Below are 17,452 nucleotides of genomic sequence, written 5' to 3'. Positions count from 1 at the left end.
GATGCCTCCATTCCTGCCATGCTGTTCAAACCCAGATTTACAAAGAATGTCAATATCTTTATTTCCTTTAAATCAACTTTATTTGACCCTGAGCAGAGGAACAGAAAATCCTTTCTTGGTCATTGTTGGCACTGTTCCTCCTCCTGGGGTGACCCTAGGATCCAGGAAGTTTCTGGCTAAGAAAACAGCGGTGAACCTTCAGTCTCCTGGTTGCTACCGAAGTCCTCACTGTGGACATCCTTCGAGGTCCCTTGAGGCCCGAGGACTGTCTGCTTCCATGACCATGTAGGACATGGGCATCTCTGCCAGGCCAGGGGCCCTGGTTTGGGATCCTGGTACATCCAGACCACCATACCAGCATTCCTCCTGGGAACCTATCTTGCTCTTTCCTCGGGAGGAAGCACCTGGTCTCCCCACACTTCTTGAGGGTCCTTAGAGCCTTTGCCTCTTACCCCCCACCCACTCCCAGCATTATCATTAGGAATCTGCAAATGACAGAATGAGCCTGGATTTCAGGCCGCTTCTGCCTTCAGTCCTGCAAAAATATTCAAAGCAAGAAAGCAGACACAGAAACACAAAAAGTGGACTTTCTTTAAGAATGGGATTGGTTGAGGTAGAGGTAGGGGAAAGGTCTCTCTTCTGTCTCTCTCCTTGTACTGCCCGGACAGTGGGGAGGTGGAGCATGGGCATTGGAGTTGTGACACCTGGTGATACCTGGTTCTGGATTCGGCAACTTGCTCTTACATTCACCTGCATCATCCTAGGCAAAGAAAGCAGCCTTTCTGAAACTCGATTCCCACTGAGATCTGCCTCCCTATAACTTTTGCTCCTTAGTAGCAGTTCGGCCCTGGAACCCTGCAGAATGTGTCCTGTCCCATCCTGTCCCATTCCTTAGTTCTTAAAGACTCAGCAATGCTGGCCCCTTTGGCTGCTTCTCTTGGGATATGTTTTAATTATCCTCAGTCTCCCAAGTCAAGGGTCCCCAACCCCTGGGCCGTGAACCTGTACCAGTCTGTGGCCTGTTAGGAACCCAGCTGCACAGCAGGAGGTGAGCAGCGGGTGAGTGAGTAAAGCTTTATCTGTATTTGCAGCCGCTCCCCAGAACTAGCATCACTGCCTCAGCTCCACCTCAGATCCTCAGGCATTAGATTCTCATAGGAGCACTGGTCCCAGGTGCCAAAAAGGTCGGGGACCGCTGTGGTTCCTAAGTGATTCCCTTTGAGCGGAATCCCCACCCCTCTGCCTCTACAAACATGCTACCTGCAACGACAGTCCTAGCCTCCGTGCTCAACTAAAAATAGTCAGCCTTTGTCTCTGTAAGACTGAGATGTGAATTATTATAATCTACTTTTCTCTTTCCCAGACAAGAGTGCTCCCCCTGGAAGTAAAGACAGATCTCACCCCCCAAAACTCTTCCAGGCATTGGGCTCAGCACTTGCATCCTTGAATTTTTCCAGCCATTTTGTCAAATTGGTATTTATTTTTTGTCTCCACTCTAAAGATGAGAGAACTGAGGCAAAGAGGTATTAGTAATTTGCTTGTATATCTAGAAAATGGCAGCCATGATTCATATCCAGGACCGTCTAGATCTAAAGTTTACCATGTGTTGGCCTCTTCGTTTGACCTGTCCTTGTCTATCCATTTATTCATTGTCATTCAATAAAAGGGCATTGAGTACCACTGTGTGCCAGGTTTATGTCAGGCACCAAGGCTAGAGAGGTAAACAAGAGACCCTATTCCCAGCCTCAAGGAAAAGCAAGTTCATTGCAGAGCGGAATGTAAAAAATAATTTTTTATGTTATAAATTCTTTTTAAAGCATGGATATTCTGAGAAAACTATCCTAGATTCTCTTGCCACCCTTGATTTCTTCCTTCTCTGGAGGAGCGAGGCTAGGGCCTCTTTTGCTGCACATTCCTGAATACCCTTTGGAATAGAGCTCTAGGTTGTTTAGCCATCTGGTTTTGTGTGTGTGTGTGTAATGCAGAGAGTCCATTGTCTGTTTCCTCCTAGAATATAGCCCTTTCTGGAAGTGCCAGATAAGAGATTTTTAGTTTTAAGCTCAAATCTTTTTGAGATGGAGGCAGCAAACTCATTGGTATTCAGGCCAATCCAGATGTAAATGATGTTTTTCTGGGCATGCCATGTTTCTGTGTTGGAAGCACCAACACCTTTTTGCTTGTGTTGAAAGTGTAATCCTCATCTCCTGGTGACCACAAAATTGCAGTGTCTCAAAGCATGGATTTGGAAATGAGACCAATCTGAGCTCATTCCGAGGTTATGTGACCTTGGCAAATTACTTTCCAAATCTGTGCTTCCTCATCTGTAAAATGGGTTTTTCTATTGCCTCTTCTATTTGCTGGGATACATTCTCTAGTTATTCTTACAGAGAGGGTTTATGGGTAGTAAATTTTACAAATCCTTGCATAGGGTATTTTGTGTGTATGTTTGTGTGAGAGTTCAATTAGATAAAGGTGTATAAAGTACATAGTCTAGCACCATAAAATGACAGCTCTTTTCTAATTACTAAAGCAGGTAATTGTTCTTATTGTCTGATTCGTTTCGGAAGGTCAGCCGGGAAGCCCCAAAGTTGCATGCTCTTGAAAGAAAAGAGCTCGCTCCAGGTGCCCTGGCCCCCTCCCAGTCCGCCCTTGCAGCTCCTGCCTGGGGAAGCCTGCAGGGTTTAGTGTGAAAGTCACAGTGTCATTTTTGCTGCCCACTTGCTTTGTGACTCACAGCAGGTAAGGACCAAGAAGATGACTGCATTTCTGATAACAGTGTCCCTTGGTTCATTGGAAAAGCAAGTCCAAAGAAGAGGCTGATTGATGAAGTATGCCACTCCCTTCTTAGGATTTTGGAGGCAGCCTGGACTGGGGAGGCCCTGCGATGGCGTTGGCTGCAGTTGGGGGTCCAGCCTCCCTCCCCTCCCTCTCAGAGTCTGAATTGCTCAGCTCACCATATCAGCCAAGTGCATCCTCTTCTTAGGGTCTTGGACACCTTCCCAGATGAAACATCTGTTCTTCTACATTATACTTCAGGGGTCCCCTCTGACCAAGGAGACCATGTTGACAACTCCACATATTCATCAGTCAGGGAAGTAATCTGTCTCTCTGTGAAACATCTGTAGGCAATTCCATGAGCCAGTCTGGCCTCTGCAGCAGCTCGAGAGGCAAAACCTGCCTGTCAGGCAGGCAGGAGGGTACACACATGGAGGGGCGGCTGGGCCAGCCTTGGGCTGATTATGAGGCTGCAGATTTAGGCTGTCTTTGCAAGCAGACTGAGAGAGGACAGTGAGCACATCAACGAGAGAATTTCATTAGCTTTCTTTGCTTGTGCAGGTTGAGTGGAGAAGCCAGCGGTTCAGTGTACACATCGGTGACTGTAGAGTTCAGGGCAAGTAATTTTGGTAGGGGTCCAAGCAGGGCAACCAGCCCTCCCCCTGATGGAATTCTTTTCCTTTATTAGGGTAGTTTTGGGATGTGAGTTTGTATTTGGTTTCTTTTAGAGGCTTCAGCTAAACTAACATACTTTTTGGAGAATTTTCTTTGGAAATTCTTTGTTTCATCTCTTCTGGCCGTTAAGCTTGGGAAAAGGAGAATTCTTGGTAGTGTATTTGCCTTTCTGGTTCTCCACACAGGTCATTTATACACTAAAGAGCAGTGTGAAGGCAGCATGGAATCAGGAAGCCTTCTCTTAAGTGACTTTTAAAATATATTGTATTTTTTATAATGGTACTTGTTACTTTTTATAGAAAACACTGACAATATAGAAAAGTAAAAAGAAACAAGAAATAGGCAATGGTCATATAATCTAAAAACAGGAATTGAAACATTCCAGAATATTTTCTTCCATTCTTCTAGTCATAGGTTTTGTTTATTGGTTTATTTTTTGTCAAAAACTTGATTATCGATAATGCCTAAAAGTTTATATTGGCCTCTTCTCAGTTAATATTTATAAATGAGTATTTTTATGATTCTACAAACCCTTTATATATTTAAATTTTAGTGATGTGTAACATACTATACAAAAAATAACTTGAAATGGATCATATACCTAAATATAAGAGCCAAGACTATAAAACTTTTGGAAGAAAACAGGAGTAGCAATCTTGGATTTGACAAAGACTTCTCAAATAGAACATAAAAACACGAATTATAAATGCCAAAAAAAAAACCTCAACAAGTTGGATTTCATCAAAATTAAAAACTTTGACCTTCAAAAGACACTGCTATGAAAATGAAAAAAGCTACACTGGGAGAAAATATTTGCCAAACATATGTCTGACAAAAGATCCGAATCTAGAATGTGCAATGAAAGCATATGTCTATGCAAAGGCTCACTCACAAATGTTCATAACAGCTTTACTGGCAATAGCAAAAAGCTATAAACAACCCAAATATCAATCAACAGATGAATGGATAAACTATGGTATATCCAGTAGACTGGAATACTACTCAGCAATAAAAGAAGTAAGCTATTAATACATGCAACAGCGTGGATGAATTTCACAAGTATGCTGAGTGAGAGAAGACCAAAAAAAGAAGAGTATATACCATATGATTTCCATTTATAAGAAACACTAAATAATGCAAGCTAATTTATGGTGACAGTAAGTCTCTCATTGGTTGTCTGGGGGAGCAGGTGGATGAAATGCCTGAGCAATTGCTAAGGCTCGATAATGGAAAATGGATCCTCAGAGAAGAGAGACAGTTAAGGCAAACTCTGGTCTTAGATGCCAAAGATCCTCCTGGCAAATGGGTTTGTTTGAGGAGGAAGAGTTTTTAATACAGCAGTGTGTTATTCTTCCTGACTTTAGTTTTAAAAATATTCTCTTAGGCTTTAAAGAAAACATCCCGTAAGGGCCAGAGGGATGGACAGAGAGTCTTACCACCTGCAGAGGACTCTGCAGCCTGGGACTGGCTGCCAGTCAGGACAGCTGGTTCTGATTTATTGTTCTGGGTAGGTGAGAGATGGGGAAGGGCAGAGGCTTCTCCCTACAGAGCGCTGAACATTGATTTTACCTCTCTGTTGCCATTGATTTTTATTTGGAGAATGGAAAATTGAAGCATTTGTTGTAAGCCTTCCAGACAAGCCATATTCTCAGATTCTGCAAGTGCATTGTGAGGAGGAAGAAAGGCGTGCACCCTTGCAAGCCTTCGGGGAGCAGTGGTAACTAATCTGGTTTTAAATAAGGAGCCTACTGTTCAATGGGCTGGGCCTTTCTAACGCAGTGACCCTTTATCTCCACTTCCTAATTATCTGGAATAACAACGAATTCTCTGCAGCAGCAAAGAATTCAGATTCAGTGGAGGCTCCTAGTGTAGTAGACCAATCTGAGTGCTTTCTATCTTTTATGTGAACTTGAAAAAAAGAATCAAAGTGTTTGAGGTCAGAGAGAAGTACATCACAGAATGTGCCTCAAATACCAAACTCTCAGAGGATATTTGAAAGGATGATGGTTATTTCATCTCAGTTTTGTTTTACAACAAAGACTGCCTCCCGCTATTGGGTCTTTGAATGGGTTGATTATACATACACATATCTCTCTCGGTTTGGAAGACAAATGGCTACGTGGAAGGTGGGTGATTCCTAGGTGCCTGGATGGCTTTCTGGTGCTTCACGACTCGAGGCATTGGCAATTACTCAAGTGCAATCGTGCTGACATCCCCCCAGTATGATTTTATATTTACGTAGGTCACACCCGTTCTCCAGGGGGCCCATGCATTGCCTTGTGTTCTGTTTCTGCCTTGGGGGATCTTCATTTGTCACGTTCTGGGTCTGGGTAGGGTGGTAATGAGGGCTTGGTGCTATTTCTAGGCTGTCTGTGGAATTAAAGCTGAATTTTGGGTTGGGGCCCACTTTCGAATCAGTCACCTTTATAAAAAGATAAAGCACTACAGTCTGTTTTGCAAAGACCTGCTACTGGGCCCTGTGAAGAACAAAGGGAGAGTAGTTAGTTCAAGAGATGCCATTTACTGGCCACCTACTATGTTAGGCACACGTGGCAGAAGGGTTCTTGCTGACTTCTCCCAACAGTCAGTTAGGTCTGTATTATGATCCCCATTTTTCAGATGGGACTATTGAGGTTTTAAAAGTAACTGCTTTGATTGCACAGGGCCAGGAAGGGGCAGATTTAGAATCAGAATGGAAGAATGCCATGCGGCCTCCTTTGCTGCAGTCATGGGTGTGAGCTCTTACTGGCTGGTATAAGTTTCCTGCAGTGCTGAAGCCCACAAGCCACCAGTCCATGTGCTCCTGGTCCACGAGGCACCACTAGGCACAGGCCTGGGCTATTCTCTCCCAATTCCTGCTCCTTACAGAGAGATCAGTGGGGGCCTATGTGTTAAACCTATTGCCTCTTTTCTGTGCCATAAGCAATAATTCTGGGTTCGTTTTTCCCCTTTGCATTTGTTTTTAAAAAGCAACCCTTCAAACTACATGTCACTTAAACATAGTGATATTTAATAACTTTAAAATACAGCCTTTTTTTTTTTTTTTTTTTTTAACAACTGAAATACTGTATATCTCTGCCTGTAAGGACCCAGATGCTCCTGGGGCCTTCACTGACAAAGATTTCTTAATTCAAGCAAGCCAGTTACCTTCTCTTTGTTTTTTTTTTTTTTTCTGATACTGAGGGTATTGATTAGACAATCTTGATGACAAGGGTAGCAGAGAGTAAAAAGCAATTCATAATGGCGATGTGAACAATTGGGTGGAATTTCTAGTCCCTTGGAGCAGGGGGGATGGAGAGGCAGATCTTACATTGTGAGGCAAATTCACTAGGCAAGTTTTATAAATGCATTAAAAAAATACATCAGTCGTGACTGCCGGTAAAATTTGCCAGACCCATATTGTGCTCTGCCTTATTTTTTGTTGTTGTTGTTTTTTGTTTTCGGTTTTGTTTTAAACCAGATGAGGTCTCCCAATAAGATGAATGGCCTTCTGCCTGGCTGGCCCGTTTCTGAGTGTGGCTTGAATGGACCAGAGCCTCTGGCCCACTAGAGTCCTTCCCTAGCACTGTCCACTGGGCTGTCATCTCCCCCTCCCAGGCTGCCCTGCTAAGGAATTCCTTCCACCAGATGGGGCAGTTCCTATTTTCAGTGAGCACCAAAGCACTGAATCATTTCTTTGTTTGTTTGTGTTTTTTTTTTTTTTTTAGCCATGTCCTATCTGGAGAAGATTGAATTGTTTTGTTTTGTGGTAGAATTCCCAGTGTGTGCCTGTGCCCAGATGCCACGTTGCTGGAAAATGAGAAAGCCAAGTGTCTGGGAAGCTGGGAATGGCAGTTTCTAGGGCACAGACTAACTTAGCAGTGCCCTCCCACTTGCTCCCTCCATCTCTGTTGAAAAGCATGAAGTGCCCTGCCCTGCTCTGTGGTTCCGCCTACAATGACAGGGCTGCAGTTGTTCTGTTTATTGGTGTCTGTGCACATTAAGGAATGTATATTTCAGGCATCAGATTTAAGTCGATTAGAGGAGGTTGAGATGGGTGTGCTGATTTGAGGAGATAATCACTAGGTGTGCTTTCCACCAGGGCTCAGGGCATCTGGGTGCCACACAGGTGTAAATCATTATATTAGCACATCCGCCTCTAAACACTAAGAAACAGACAAGCTCAAGACCCCCTGCAGCTCACTGAAGATGTGAAGGTGCCTGCATATTCTAGAGGCACTTTATAGTGTCTAGGTGTCCAAGTGAAGCAACGCATGTGTGACCCCTCACAAAACACGTCATCCTCTTATTCAAAAGCGATCAGATTGAATTTTCCCACTTTCGCTAACTCGTTTTAATTTTCCGAAACCTCTTTCCTTCGCTTTTGTTATTAATAAATCTACTGTGGCCTGCTTTGCTGCTCTGCCTAAACTCGTTAAGATCCCAACTCACAGGTTTTCAGTTTAGACATTTTATATCTGATTAATTCAACAGATGAACCGTGAAAGACGCTCTTTATGGGTACCAGACACCACAGTAAGGCCCATCTGGGGCACTGACCATGTGGGTTCTGGGGCCAGAAAATGGACTCAGGATGATTTAGACAGGCATCCAAGGCTATCTTTAGAAGTACTTTTGTTTTAAACAGAATGTTCTCAAGCTAATGTTCTGTCTTTAATGTTCCTCGCAGAGAGAATGGGCAGGAGGGCAAGGTCTTCCATGCGGAGGGACAGAAGAGATGAAAGTTAATTAGTTCGGGGACCTTGGTACCTTTCCAAGGCATTCTCTTAAATGCTCTTTTCATGGGCACACACTGAAAGGGATGTGGCTCTGTTACTGAGTAGTGAAAGTCCCCTCTTCTGGCCTGCCTTGGCCATGATCCTGCCACAGCTGGAAGTGCTGGTGTGTCATGCTTCCCACTTACCTGATCGGAGGGAGGAGGCCCTGGATCAAACCACCCACGGCGATGAAGAATTCTCAGGTGAAGGCAAAGGGGCGGGGCTCCCCTCTGGCCTGGAATTAGAATCCTGTCCTTGGCAGATGTCAGGGGAGTCAGTCTGTGAATACGGTGATGGTGATGAAGGCCTTTTGAACTTGAGTCCCTCCTGTCATCATTTTGGCAGGACTAGCTCTCAGAAATCAATTCACATACACCAGTGATGATGGGTTAAAGGTCATTAATTCAGATTCCACTTCGTTGGCATCTGAAAATTTCTTTATTTCACAAATATTTATGGTGCCTTCCTTTGTTATGTGCTGCTGTGTGTTTTGAATTCTGATATGACTGGACATGGTCTACCTTTGTGGAGATTAAAGTTTATTGGAAAAGACAGATAAAAAGAAATTATGTATATAATAAATTATGATAAGCATTAGGCAGGATAAGAGCAGGGTGCCAGAAGGAAGCATCGCTTTAGGTTGGGTGAATGGGGGAGACCTCTAGGGGAGGCGAAAGGTGGTAGGTGCCAGGTGGGAAGAATCGGGACAAATGTTCTGGGAGGAGGGAACATCCTTTGCAAAACTTGAGTCAGGGAAGAGGAAGGGACTCGGTGTCCTCAAGGAAGTGAGAGGAGAGGCCTGTGCTGCAGGAACAGTGACTGAGGGTCTTGGCTGCATGAGGCTGGAGAGGGAGGTGGAGCCAGAAGAGCCTTGAAGGCCATGGGGCAGATTAGCCTCTCAGGCCATTTGTGAAGGGACATTTTGTGTGGCTTTAAGTGGGAGAGTGACAGAATCGTGTGGCTTAGGATGGACTGAATTTTCTTGAGTAATTGTTCTTTAAACCAGATTGTGTGCTGTGTGAAAGAAGTGTGTGTGTGTGTGTGTGTGTGTGTGTGAGAGAGAGAGAGTAGAGAGAGAGAGAGAGAGAGAGAGAGAGAGAGAGAGTGTTATATGTGCTCACGTGAAGATCCTGAAGATCTCTTCATTGAAGCTTATAGCCTAATAGGAGAAAGTAGGGACACAAATGTACATAATCTAAGCTGGAAAATAAAAAAAATTCATGAAATAAGTTTCTAAGAGGAGAGCAACCACTTGTGGCTGCAGTCGGGGTTGGGACATAAGAGGAAAGCTGAGAAGAGACAGCATTAACTAGTGGTTTAAGAACATGTGAGGACACTCTGGCTCAGACACATTATGACTTGCTCAGTAATGCACAGCCTTATGGGGCAGAGACAGGGGACCTGAGCAAGACTGCCCCAAAGCCCATCTTCTGTGTAAGAGCCACTCTACCCTCCAAACACTTTCCTGAACTAACTATCTGTTTCCTTATCAAATGATGACTTTAAAACCCACATTGTGACATCGTGATAAGGAAAGCAGTAAGCATAGTGCTGGTACATAGTAGGCGCTTAATAACGTTAGTCTCCCATTGGAGCCTCTAGTTCCCAAAGGAACAATTAGATGGGGTAGCAGTCTTTGCTCAGACTTGTATGAGCTCACAGATGCAAAGGCCTTGCTATTTTCAGTGTTCTGGGTGGTGTCAGTTGTCATGATCAGTAAGTTCTCTACTGACAGAGTGCACACTCCCCTCCTCGTTATGCTTATCCATTTACTTGTAATGTCCAGATCCCCTCTGGGATGCGAGCTCAGGTCTTGGCGCAGTGTAGGGATTCACAACATATTGATGGATGAATGAGTCAGTTAAGTCAGGGGGGAGCTGACGTTGTAGGTCCAGGCTGACGTTGTTAGCTGGGAACTGATAGGTCAGCCAGGCGCAAAGCAGCGCTCCGAGTAAGGGTCAGGGCTGTTTATATCAGAGGGCAGAGGTGTATCCTGTTTCCTTTTGTTTTCTGCACAGAACCTACTACATTCCTGGACACCCAGAAAATGCTCAGAAAGTGCCCGTGAAACTCCATGGGGAAACGGGAAGAAACATGTCAGTCTGGTGTGAAAATAGCCCTTTTCTTAGGAGAGAGCAACGTGCTCGAGACTCTGCACTCCTCCCCACCCTGGTGACTGCTTCTTTGGGCCTTCATCTCTGCCATCCTCTCTCTGTACTAAGTGACTGAGCACACCTAAAGGTCCGCTCTCTGGGGACACAGGCTTGGCCTTGGTGGTGATAAGGCATCATTCGTCTCACTGAGTCTCTCAAAGCTGGAGGTCTGTGTTATTCAGAGTGCTGCATAATGGCCTTCGAATCTGCCTTCAGGAAGGAAAAAGGAAAGGGACACGTACTGGGCACCTGCTCTGCTGGCTGTCGGAGCAGGGCATGCCCACCACTCCCTCTGACCCGGGCCTAAATCCATCTTCCTGCTTCATCCAGGAGACTTGCAGGCTCCAGATGCCTTCTCTCTGAGCTCTGACTTCTCTGCCCCTTGGCCCATGGGACTTGCCCTTTTTGTCCTTCAGAATAAGACAGGATAGGACTGTCTACAGCCCATGTTGCCCGCTCAACTAGGAGGAAGCCTGGGAAGGTAGCAGACAGCATTCTTATGGGCCCATCTTCTCTATCCCAAGGCGAAGCCAGTGTAGAGGGGCTGGGTGATGAGCTGCCCACCCCCTGAGAGGGTTTTCTGTTGGTAACGTCTACACATTGGTCCAGGTTCTGCTCTGGAATAGCACCGGGACACGCTGGTTTACTATTCCCTGAGGCAAGACATTCTGAGCATCTGGTCTGTACATGAGAGGGGTGGTGTTGGAGCTGGCCTTTGGGAAAGGGTGGGAGGACACTGGCAGGAAAAGACAACTGTTGGAGAAAACACAAGGGCAATGGAGTTAGCCTTCGTTCTAGGCCACCCATCCAGAAAATTCCCCAGCACTAAAGGGCACAGAGGCAAGCAGGAGCTTATCTGGACTCCAGCTTCTTTCCTTCAACATTGACCATGAAGAAAGCTTCCAGAGCAGGGGAAGAGTCGTGATGCTGATGTGGCAGTACCTGCCTTCTGTGGCACTTTGGTGAATGGCCCAGTGTCGAGGGTTTGTGGATGTTGGCATTCAGCTGCATCTCCTTGAAAGCCACGTTTCTATCAGCTCCCTGCCTGTCTCTCGGCCTGTATTGACAAAAGCAGTGTCCCCGATGCTGTCTACCCACTTCTTCATTTTGCTAACTTGTTTTTCCTAAGATAGATCGTGTGCAGCCCTGCCAGAACAGAGTGCTTTGCTGCTGGTGACTAGAAAACAACTATGAGTATTTTTTCTCTCATACACTCATCCATAATAATTAATTGCACCCCGAGAATGCAAGCACATGTTTTCTAAGATTGTAGCAGCAGAGCCTTGGTAGAAATGCACGTGTTAGTACTCACCCTTGTGTGTGCACCCAAGCTTACACACATTTAGCTGGAAGCTGTGTTAGCAAACCCTCAGTTCTGGCCCCTCCTGCGAAGAGGCAGGTTTGTGGATGCTCAGGGAGGGAGGCCAGATGAAATTCTTGGTCTTGGGCTTGCTTGCTTATCATTTGATTTTTTTTTCCAATTCGCACATCCATTGCTAAAGATTTCCTCTAAGGTCTCGAGGCTAGAAAGGGTCTTTCCTTTCTTGGGCCAGCAGACAAAGATTAAATGAGTAATCAAATAGGAATGCTGAAGGTCAATGGGTAATAGTAACAGTGTCTTTTCTGCCCCTTTTAGGAAGAAATGGATTTTTAAAGCAGAGTGCATGGCTATCCATAATCCTAAGAGAATAAAGAAAGCTCAACTCTTTACTTACATTTCCCTAATAGCTCGCTATTACACTGCTGGCTTGGCACTTTTCCTTAACAAAGCAGAATTCTAGTTGGGGTGTGCGTATGTGTATGTGCACGTGTGCGGACTGTTTTTGCGTGTAGGCCCCGGTGGCCATGCTCATTAAACAAGCTGAACTTTGAATTAAAACCCTATTGTCTGCCTCACAGAGTCCCGTGGTGCTTTCGGCTATGCTCCGTCACTCTCATAATGGAAGGTGACTGAAGAAGCAGTCTCCAACCAGTTAGTGGAATTTGCATAATCACATCAGCCTGCTTATCTTCATGATCTGGTCAGGGAACACTGAGGGCATTGTGAGTTTAGCCCGGAAGTAGGTTTGACTGGGATCCCTAGACATATATATTTCATTTCAAGTGGAAGGAAACCTGGATTCAAGTAATGGCCAGGAATGCGTGCGGTACCAGAGACCCGGGTTTGTCATCCAGCAGGTTCCTTTTCTTCTTGCCCTTTGCCCATTGGCCACACGGATTGCTTGGGCACTCTTAGATGTAGAACGCTTTGGGGGAGTCCTGAAATTAACAGCCAACTTCTTGCCATGTAGGGATTTTCTTGCATATGTGAGCAGTCTGTGAGAATCTCTAGTGTCTCAAGATGTGAATGAGAACAAAACAGTTCAGGCAGCACCTACCCTGCACAGATTCAACCATTCGGAGTGATGTGATCATTATGCGTAACAGTAACCACTATATGCAGTGTATGTTACAGCAAGTGCATTAAATGCACCACTATCACTCTCTTTGCCCAATTTCTGGCCTATAGTAGGTGCTTAGTAAGAATTTGCTGAAAAAGTAAAGATTATCTCTAGCATCCTAACCACATTTGGATTATTTATACCTTCAGTTTTGGTAGCTTTGTTTAAACAGATTCTCAAAATATAGTAATGTGGAAATTTGGTTCAGATTGGTTGATTTGACTCCTTGGTCTTCACTGAAAATTCTAAGGGCTAGTCAGAGAGCTCCCTCCTTTTCAGCCCTCCTACCTGCACCTGAGAGGCCTTTCTTTTATTCCAACCACTCTGGCTTCTTTGAATACTACTGGAGAAGTGGGGGACTGGCAGACAGGTGTGGTTTAGGCAACATGCATCCCTTTAAAAATTCTGAAAATACGTTTCTTTTTTAGCTTTTGAATAAATTAAATCAGCAGTACATGGCTGTGAGACAGTCACAGGGCGGAGACACACAGAGTGACCGAGCAGAGGTTCCCTTTCTCCCAGCCTTGGTCCTGCCTCACCGAGGGTCCCTTCCACGTTAGGTGTGTGCCGCCTTAATCGTTTTCAGTTCATTTACACAGGCACATGCAGTGATTCTGGAATCTCTCATCCAGCTCTTGAATCTTCTCATCTGTGAAAAGTAGGTGCTTTCCCTGCAGCCTTGGCCATTATACAGCTTAGGTAAAAGGCAGTCATGGAGGCTCAAGTTGAAATGAACCATAGTCCAGAGGGTGCTGTTCACATACACCCGGAACGATATTCATGCTTTTGGAATTGAATCTATATCAGACACATACCTTTTTGGTGGCCCCGGTTCTGCTTGAAAACTTTAAAAATATGTACTTTTCCTATGAGTTTGAAGTTGCTTTACAAACCTGGCTTGGCGATGGTTTAGAAGCATGTCTGATGATTCCCTGCTTATTCTGGGGCCTTCTTGTCCCTTCCGATGTGTTTAAGCCTAGACTTGGAATGCATCATGAACCTCACCCTCTTTACCTAGGCCAGGTCAGGTAGGGTGAAGCCACACAGAAGTGCTGGCTTTCCTGTGATTGATAAGCCATCTTGAATCAATGGATCAGTGGATGCTCCAATCTGATAACTGGAAGCCCACCTTGTGGATGTAGACCCTCCCATCCCACACAGGTCTGCTTTGCTCATGAAGTCTCCCTGACTCACTCCGCAGCAGAGCTTCCTATGTTCTGTCATAACTTTTCTCCCTCTCGGGGCTGTTGGGACGAGTAAATGAGACGATTAATGTAAAGGGCTTAAAACCATGCCTGGAGCAGCCTTCAAAACGTGGTCGTTATTATTGGTGGTAGTAACAGTTTAGTAGCAGCAGAATAGTTAAGTCCTCAATAAAAGTTTAGCTGCTGTTATTATTATTATATATTTGTCCTTTAAAATGTCAAGCTTCTCAAGACAGTATGTCATACACCATCTGAGTACCCCGAAGCACTTAGGACACTCCTAGGCATTGCAGGGGGAATGAGTCTTCTTTTTTATACTTCTCTCGTAAATGTCTGTTTATTAGGAAAATTGGACTCTGGACAGAAGGTCTGGGACCTTCTTCATTTGAAAAGGAAGGAGAGTCATGAGCCTATAGATACCAGTATGGAGAATGTCTCACGTGGGAGCCTGTCTCTCTCATCAAAGCAGCTTTTGTAAATGACAGAGGCCATTATGGTCTTCCTGTGTAATTTTATGACTTAGTATAATGACTCGAATAACCCTAACAACAGAGGAATTACAGCATCGCTTTACATGACAGATTATCCCAATGGTTAACATGTTTTTCATTTCAATTAACATTCATTATTTTGTCTCTGGTTCAAAAGAGCCACATGTGAACTATCAGAGTATCTTCCATCCTTGTTTTAGAAGCAATTACTTCTTTTTTCCAAGCAAATTCAATCTTGTTTTTGAATGGGCAGTTCGATATTAACAGGAAAATAAAATGCATATAATGCTGGCTGCCAGCAGACAAACACTGTGAATATTGGAATGGGTTCTTGGGTGGATTCTCCATGCCTCTGAGCTGACAGGTCTGCCTTAGAGACTTAGAGATCAGGTGGGGGAACAAAGGCAGGACAGAAAAAGAAGGTCCTGGAACTGGGATGGGTTATATAAGCCTTAGTTTTTTCCTCCTGTAAATGGGGGCGATAATAGCATCTGCCATCAGAGGGTCATTGTGTGTGAGGAACTAGGGAGATGTGTTTAGGGCACTTAGACTGGCATGTACTGATCACACAAGACAATGGGAGTGCTGCTGCTATTATTATCTGGAATTGTTTTACTCTTTCACCAGCTGTTCTTATGCAGAGTAAAACAGTTCTAGCTAAAGTTATACACACCTGTTAGAATGCACAATGTATTAAATAAAATGAAAGGCCCCTGTTCAATAACTGAAAGAAAACGAGTTAACAATTCTATATATATATATACTCTTAGCAGCCCCCACCCCCACCGCATCATTAAAATATTGTTGACACAGATTGTTAAATCTCATCCTGTGGGAGGAAATTCACATCTGCATATGTATTTATTGCTGAAAAAAGTACTCTGGACATCTCTGTCCTGCCGTTGTTTTGCTGTGGGTCCTGACTGTGGCCCTACTCTGCTTATGGTCAGGTGAAATACTGAGTCACAGCTGATGTCATCAAAGACTCTCTCAGTTTCGGCTGGGGAAGATCTGGCACTTGCTTTCGTGGGTGAGGGGAGGGAGATCTGCTTGAGGAGGACCCCGTGGAGAGCAAGAGCGGGAATCATTGATGTGTGGAGTTGAAGGTTAACGTTGACCTGTCCAAGAACTAGGACAGGAACACCTTGAGAAGAGCAGTCATGATCTGGTCAGTCTTGCCTGTGCCTGTTGTCACCTTCTAAGAGTGTGTGTGCAGTTCAGTCTGCTGCCAATGGTGAGTTGCTCTTGTAAATGAAATGAATATTAATACATTTATTTGCATAGTATATTTTTAAAAATCCTCTGTGTGGTGTGCCAGAGAACAGTCTTAGACCGAAGTTAAGTCTTTAAATTGACAATATCAACATGTGATTCTGTGCAGTGATGTTAACTTGGTAAAAAAGCCAAATGTCACATGATTTGCTACCCAGTAAGGTTTGCCAATAATTTCCAATCTTTGACTTTCCACTCTAGGCTATATTTCTTTATAAATACTTACTAAACTTAATATTTCCTATTTGTTAAAAAAAAAAACCCATAAATAAAACATTGTGAAGAATGCAGAAAAACTTATCATTTCAGCAATTCCTGAGAATTCCTGGGAATTCTGACTTCTCAATCCCAAATCCTAAAGAGTACTACCTGTTGGCAGTTCGAACCACGGCATCAGAGGTTCTTGCCCAGCTTTGCAGGTAGTCTGACTTGCAGAGTGTGGGGATCCTTCAGCCCTCAGATGCACGGGAGAGCTCTCTCCATCCATTTCTCAGTTGTCTTTAGAAACTTTTTCTAAAAAAACTCTGTTTTGTGTTTTTTTTTTTAAGTCTGAATTAAGATTTCTGGAAACAAGAGTTTGTCGAATTCTTGTTGTTTAAAATAACATGCCATTCCCCGCTTCTAGTTAATGACAATAATTTCCAGAAATAAAAGGAGAAAGTTCTGAAGGTCCAAATGAATAAATTATTTCACTGAGCAAACCCATGTGTCCGAGGGTCAATCTTGTTTCCAAGTACCAGGAGCACAAAAATGATTAAGACCCAGTTCCTATCTGTGAGAATATTGAGGAAGAAAGACATAAAAAGAACTGCTTTATGCTGTAGTGAATGTCACAGTTGGGTCTGAAGAAGGTACAACATAAAACAAACAATGTCATGGTTAAATCTACTTGTGGTAGGGTTCACAGGGTCATGGAAGGCAATTGATTTGAAGCTTGAACAAGGGGCAGACATTTGCTCTGCAGATAGAAATCATCTGCCAAGTCATACAGACTTGAATTTGCATGGCACATACAGGAGATGTGTAAGTGGCTGATATGGCTGGCTGAAGATAGAATCAATAGGACTGAGGGATGGGGGAGTGATAAGGACAGGAGAGGAAAGGCATCCAGAATGGGCTCCAAAGATTTTAGCCTGGGTATACCCATGTCCCATTGGAATAATAGTAGCCTTTTAAAATTTGGTCAAGTCAAATCAAGGTGCTTGCTTGGAGACTAGACCGGGAGCCTGGTCAGGACACGGGACCACGTGGTATGGGAGTGCAGCCTGCCTGCCTGTGGAGGAGCCCCGGGTGACTTCTTGAGGGAGGGGGTGTTTGAGCTGGGCCTTGCAGAAAGACTCATGAGGCAGAGAAGAGTGGAGGATAAAGGGGAGAAATGTGGATAGGAATGAAAATGTGTCAGATGGAAGAAAAACCCACATGATGGCACAGAGGTACAGATATCCTTGGTGAGCTCTGGGAAACAGCAAAGGTGGCTGGAGCAAAAGGACATGATGGTGGTAGTCAGTGTGTGTGTGTGTGTGTGTGTGTGTGGCTGAAACCAGCCTTTGATGACCCTGTGAAGTTACGTTTGGTCACTTTAACACCAAAACTAGGAGTTTAGACTATGCCCTAGGAGGTAGGGAGAAGATGGAGGTTTTATGCATGGGAGTCATATCATCAAATTTCTACTTAAGAATCATC

General features: G+C 44.4%; 1 protein-coding gene across 2 annotated transcripts in view; it reads left to right on the top strand.

Moving 5' to 3' along the window:
• The window catches only part of SPOCK1 (SPARC (osteonectin), cwcv and kazal like domains proteoglycan 1), a 461,772-nt gene that overhangs the window by 319,220 nt on the left and 125,100 nt on the right, over positions 1 to 17,452 (top strand). The gene's annotated exons all lie outside the window — the stretch shown is intronic.

Source organism: Pteropus medius, unplaced genomic scaffold (assembly GCF_902729225.1).
Source record: "Pteropus medius unplaced genomic scaffold, Ma_sr-lr_union100, whole genome shotgun sequence".
Classification (NCBI taxonomy): domain Eukaryota; kingdom Metazoa; phylum Chordata; class Mammalia; order Chiroptera; family Pteropodidae; genus Pteropus; species Pteropus medius.
This window is presented reverse-complemented; position numbering and strand designations above follow the sequence as displayed.